Raw genomic sequence first — 6,906 nt, forward strand, 5'->3', positions numbered from 1 at the left:
GGACGTCCATTGAGGTCTTCCTCACTGGAAATCACTGCCTCTTCCTCCTCTATAGGTTCGGCCACTTTGGACATATTGATGGCCTTGCACTCTCTCTTTGGATTCTCTTTTGTATTGCTTGGGAGAGTACTATGAGGGATTTCAGTAACACTTTTACTCAAATGACCCACTTGTGTCTCCAAATTTCTGATGGAGGACCTTATTTCAGTCATGAAACTGAGAGTGGTCTTAGATAGATCAAAGACTATGGTTGCTAAGCCAGAGAGGCTCTGCTCAGAATTCTCTGTCTGTTGCTGAGAAGATGATGGAAAAGGCATGCTATTGCCAAACCTATTTCTCCCACCATTATTATTATTGAAGCCTTGTTGAGGCTTCTGTTGATCCTTCCATGAGAAATTTGGATGATTTCTCCATGAAGGATTATAGGTGTTTCCATAGGATTCTTCTATTTAATTCACCGCTTCCATTGTAGGATTCTCAGGGTCACAAACTTCTCCTTCAGAGGAGGCTTCTTTAGTACTGTCGGATGATTTCTCCATGTTTTTTTTTAAAAAAAATTCAAAAGAAAATAAAGGTTAAATCAAGAAAGAAGGTTACCTAATCTAAGTAACAAGATGAACCGTCAGTTGTCCAAACTCTAACAATCCCCGGCAACGGTGCCAAAAACTTAGTGCACGAAATTGTGATTCACACTTTTCACAACTCCGATACAACTAACCAGCAAGTGCACTAGGTCGTCCAAGTAATAAAACCTTACGCGAGTAAAGGTCGATCCCACGGAGATTGCCGGCTTGAAGCAAGCTATGGTCATCCTGTAAATCTTAGTTAGGTGGATTCAATTGGTTATGAGTTTTGATAATTGAAAGATAAATAAAATGTAAATTAAAATAAAGATACTTATGTAATTCATTGGTGGGAATTTCAGATAAGCGTTTGGAGATGCTTTGTTGCTTTTGAACCTCTGCTTTTCTATTGTCTTCAACCAATCATGCGTGCTCCCTTCCATGGCAAGTTTTATGTTGGTGGATCACCATTGTCAATGGCTACCATCCGTCCTCTCAGGGAAAATGGTCCAGCTACGGTTTCTGTACGGCTAATCAACTGTCGGATTTCTCATCTCAGATGAAAAATACCAGACACAGCTACCGCACGGCTAATCATCTATCGGTTCTCACTTGTGTCAGAATAGGATCTCTCTATCCTTTTGCACACTATCATTGTGCCCAACATTCGTGAGTTTGAAGCTCGTCACAGTCATCCCGTCCCAGATCCTACTCAGAATACCACAGACAAGGTTTAAACTTTTCGGATCTCAGGAATGCTGCCAATTGGTTCTAGCCTATACCACGAAGGTTCTAACCTCATGGACTCGGTTCGTGGATCAGAGACCCAAGAGACTATACTCCGGCTGTCGCACAATGACTACGTTGAACATCATGTAGACCGCTTGTGGTTGTCAAGCACGCGGATCTTAGCTAAGCGAGTAATGAAGATAGTGGGTGATTGTCACGGATCACCCTTTCATTCTGACTTAACTGAATTAAGTACAAGAGTATATCTTGGAGAAGAAGTAAGCGTGATTTGAAAAAGAAACAATAGTACTTGCATTAATTCATGAAGAACAGCTGAGCTCCGCACCTTAATCTATGAGATGCAAAAATCCACTTCCGGGCCCACTTGGTGTGTGCATGGGCTGAGCATTGAATCTTTCATGTGTAGAGGCTTTTCTTGGAGTTAAACGCCAGCTTTTATGCCAGTTTGGGCGTTTAACTCCAGCTTGTATCCTGATTCTGGCGTTTAACGCCAGAATAGGGCAGGAAGTTGGCGTTTGAACGCCAGTTTGCATCGTCAAAACTCGAGCAAAGTATGGACTATTATATATTGCTGGAAAGTCCAGGATGTCTACTTTTCAACGAAATTAAGATCACGCTCTTTGGGTTTTTGTAGCTCCAAAAAATCTATTTCGAGTGCAGGGAGGTCAGAATCCAACAGCATCAGTAGTCCTTTTTCAGCCTCTGAATCAGATTTTTGCTCAGGTCTCTCAATTTCAGCCAGAAAATACCTGAAATCACAGAAAAACACACAAACTCATAGTAAAGTCCAGAAATGTGAGTTTTGCATAAAAACTAATAAAAACATCCCTAAAAGTAGCTAGATCCTACTAAAAACTACCTAAAAACAATGCAAAAAAGCGTATAAATTATCCGCTCATCACAACACCAAATTAAATTGTTGCTTGTCCCCAAGCAACTGAAAATCAAATAAGATAAAAAGAAGAGAATATACTATAAATCTCAAAATATCAATTAATATTAGTTCTAATTAGATGAGCGGGACTAGTAGCTTTTTGCTTCTAAACAGTTTTGGCATCTCACTTTATCCTTAGAAGTTTAGAATGATTGGCATCCATAGGAACTCAGAGTTCAGATAGTGTTATTGATTCTCCTAGTTAAGTATGTTGATTCTTGAACACAGCTACTTTTATGAGTATTGGTCGTGGCCCTAAGCACTTTGTTTTCCAGTATTATCACCGGATACATAAATGCCACAGACACATGACTAGGTGAACCTATTCAGATTGTGACTCAGCTTTGCTAAAGTCCCCAGTTAGAGGTGTCCAAAGCTCTTAAGCACACTCTTTTTGCTTTGGATGACGACTTTAACCACCCAGTCTCAAGCTTTTTACTTGGACTTGCATGCCACAAGCATATGGTTAGGGACAGCTTAATTTAGCCGCTTAGGCCTGGATTTTATTTCCTTGGGCCCTCCTATCCATTGATGCTCAAAGCCTTGGATCTTTTTTACCCTTGCCTTTTGGTTTTAAGGGCTATTGGCTTTTTCTGCTTGCTTTTTCTTTTTCTTTCTTAAAAAATTTTTTTTTTCGCAAGCTTTTGTTCTTCACTACTTTTTCTTGCTTCAAGAATCAATTTTATGATTTTTCATATCATCAATAACATTTCTCTTTTTCATCATTCTTTCAAGATCCAACAATTTTAACATTCATAAACAACAAGATAAAAAATATGCACTGTTTAAGCATTCCCACTAGACACTAATGATCATGTAATAAAGACACAAACATAGACAAACATAAAGCTCAAAAACCGAAAAACAGAGAGATAAGAACAAGGAAGTTTAAGGAATGAGTCCACCTTAGTGATGGTGGCGCCTTCTTCTTGAAGGACCAATGGTGTTCTTGAGCTCCTCTATGTCTTTTCCTTGCCTTTGTTGCTCCTCCCTCATAGCTCTTTGATCTTCTCTATTCTCATTGAGAATGATGGAGTGTTCTTGGTGTTCCACCCTTAATTGGTTCATGTCATGACTCAATCCTTCTAGAGAAGTGTTAAGTTGTTCCCAATAGTTATTTGGAGGAAAATGCATCCCTTGATGCATCTCAGGGATTTCTTGATGATGAGCTCCCTCATGCGTCTCTTGAGATCCATGGATAGGCTTTCTTGTTTGCTCCATCCTCTTCTTAGTGATGGGCTTGTCCTCTTCAATGGGGATGTCTCCTTCTATGACAACTCCAGCTAGGTTGCATAGATGGCAAATGAGATGAGTAAAAGCTAGCCTTGCCAAGGTGAAGGGCTTTTCGGCTACTTTGTAGAGTTCTAGAGGGATGACTTCATGAACTTCTACTTCCTCCCCAATAATGATGCTATGGATCATGATGGCCCGATCCACAGTTACTTCAGTTCGATTCCTAGTGGGGATGATGGAGCGTTGGATGAACTCCAACCATCCTCTAGCCACAGGCTTAAGGTCCAGTCTTTTCAATTGAACCGGCTTGCCTTTTGAGTCTCTTTTTCATTGAGCTCCTTCCACACATATGTCCATGAGGACTTGGTCCAACCTTTGATCAAAGTTGACCCTTCTAGTGTAGGGGCGTGCGTCTTCTTGCATCATAGGCAAGTTGAACGCCAACCTTACATTTTCTGGACTGAAATCTAAGCATTTCCTCCGAACCATTGTAAGCCAATTCTTTGGGTTTGGGTTCATGCTTTGATCATGGTTCCTAGTGATCCATGCATTTGCATAGAACTCTTGAACCATTAAGATTCTGACTTGTTAAATGGGGTTGGTGAGAACTTTCCAACCTCTTCTTTGGATCTCATGTCGGATCTCCGGATACTCATTTTTCTCGAGCATGAAAGGGACCTCAGGGATCACTTTTTTCTTGGCCACAACTTTATAGAAGTGGTCTTGATGAGCTTTTGAGATGAATCTCTCCATCTCTCATGACTCAGAGGTAGAAGCAATTGCCTTCTCTTTCCTCTTTCTTGAGGTTTCTCTGGCCTTAGGTGCCATCAATGGTTATGGAAAAACAAAAAAGCTATGCTTTTACCACACCAAACTTAGAATGTTGCTCGCCCTCGAGCAAAAGAAGAAAGAATAGAAGAAGAAGAAGAAGAAGAAGAAGAAGAAGAAGAAGATATAGAGGATAGGGAGAGAGGTGTATGTTTCGGCCAAGGGGAGAAGAGACGGTAGTATTTTGTGAAAATGAAGAAGGATATAGGGGTTTATATAGTGGAGGGAGAGGGGTTTGGTTTCGGCCATTTAGGGGGTTTGGGTGGAAAAGAGATTTTGAATTCGAAGGTAGGTGGGGTTTATGGGGAAGAGTGGATGGATGTGATCGGTGAAGGGGTAATGGAGAAGAGAGATTGAGGTGATTGGTGAAGGGTATAGTGTTATTGGATTGTGTTAAGAAGAGAGAAGTGGGTAGGTGGGGATCCTGTGGGGTTCACATATCCTGAGGTGATCCTGTGGGGTCCACAGATCTTGAGGTGTCAAAGATTTCTCATCCCTGCACCTTTTAGGCGTGTAAAACGCCCTCTGTATGCAATCCTGGTGTTTAACGCCAGACTGCAGCTTTTTTCTGGCGTTAAACGCCCAAATGTAGCCTGTTTCTAGCGTTTAATGTCCAGATGTAGCCTGTTTCTGGCGTTTAATGCCAGCCTGATGCTTGTTTCTGGCGTTAAACGCCAGCTTGGTGCTTGTTTCTGGCGTTAAACACCAAACAGCTCTTCCTCCAGGGTGTGCTTTTTCTTCTGCTATTTTTTATTCTGTTTTTAATTTTTAAAATTGTTTTGTGACTCCACATGATCATAAACCTAATAAAACATAAAAGAACAATATAAATATAGATAAATAAAAATTGGGTTGCCTCTCAATAAGAGTTTCTTTAATGTCAACAACTTGACAGTAAGCTCTCATGGAGCTTCACAGATGTTCAGAGCATTGTTGGGACCTCCCAACACCAAACTTAGAGTTTGAATGTGGGGGTTCAACACCAAACTTAGAGTTTGGTTGTGGCCTCCCAACACCAAACTTAGAGTTTGATTATGGGGGCTTTGTTTGACTCTGTATTGAGAGAAGCTTTTCATGCTTCCTCTCCATGGTTGCAGAGGAAGATCTTTGAGCTTTAAACACAAGGTAGTCCCTATTCAATTGAAGGACTAGCTCTCCTCTGTCAACATCAATCACAGCTCCTGCTGTGACTAGGAAGGGTCTTCCAATGATGATACATTCATCCTCATCATTCCCAGTGTCTAAGATTATGAAATCAGCAGGGATGTAAAGGCCTTTAACCTTTACTAACATGTCCTCTACCAATCCATAAGCTTGTTTTATTAACTTGTCTGCCATTTCTAATGAGATTCTTGCAGCTTGTACCTCAAAGATCCCCAGTTTCTCCATTACAGAGAGTGGCATAAGATTTATACTTGACCCTAGGTCACACAGAGCCTTCTTAAAGGTCATGGTGCCTATGGTACATGGTATTAAAGGTTCATCTTTCCAAGTCTCATTACCAAACAACTTGGCATTCAGCTTCATGATGGCTCCTAGATATTGAGCAACTTGCTCTTCAGTTACATCTTCATCCTCTTCAGAGGAAGAATAGTTCTCAGAGCTCATGAATGGCAGAAGGAAGTTTAATGGAATCTCTATGGTCTCTATATGAGCCTCAGATTCCTTTAGGTCCTCAATAGGGAACTCCTTTCTCTTTGGAGGACGTCCCATGAGGTCTTCCTCATTGGGATTCACGTCTTCCTCTTCCTCTTTGGATTCGGCCATTTTGATTATATCAATGGCCTTGCACTCTCTTTTTGGATTCTCTTCTGTATTGCTTGGGAGAGTACGAGGAGGAGTTTCAGTGATTTTCTTACTCAGCTGACCCACTTGTGCCTCCAAATTTCTAATGGAGGACCTTATTTTACTCATGAAACTTAAAGTAGCCTTAGATAGGTCAGAGACTATATTTGCTAAGCTAGAGGGACTTTGCTCAGAATTCTCTGTCTGTTGCTGAGAAGATGATGGAAAAGGCTTGCTATTGCTAAACCTGTTTTTTCCACCATTATTAAAGCCTTATTGGGGCTTTTGTTGATCTTTCCATGAGAAATTTGGATGATTTCTCCATGAGGAATTATAGGTGTTTCCATAGGCTTCACCCATGTAATTCACCTCTGCCATTGCAGGGTTCTCAAGATCATAAGCTTCTTCTTCAGAAGTTGCTTCTTTAGTACTGTTGGATGCATTTTGCAATCCATTCAGACTCTGAGAAATCATGTTGACTTGCTGAGTCAACATTTTGTTCTGAGCCAATATGACATTCAGAGCATCAATTTCAAGAACTTCCCTCTTCTGAGGCGTCCCATTACTCACAGGATTCCTCTCAGAGGTATACATGAATTGGTTATTTGCAACCATGTCAATGAGTTCTTGAGCTTCTACAAGCATTTTCTTTAAGTGAATAGATCCATCTACAGAATGGTCCAGTGACATCTTAGAAAGCTCAGATAGACCATCATAAAATATATCTAAAATGGTCCACTCTGAAAGCATGCTAGAAGGACACTTTTTGGTCAACTGCTTGTATCTTTTCCAAGCTTCATAGAGGGATTCATC

Source organism: Arachis duranensis, chromosome 3, assembly GCF_000817695.3.
Source record: "Arachis duranensis cultivar V14167 chromosome 3, aradu.V14167.gnm2.J7QH, whole genome shotgun sequence".
NCBI lineage: Eukaryota > Viridiplantae > Streptophyta > Magnoliopsida > Fabales > Fabaceae > Arachis > Arachis duranensis.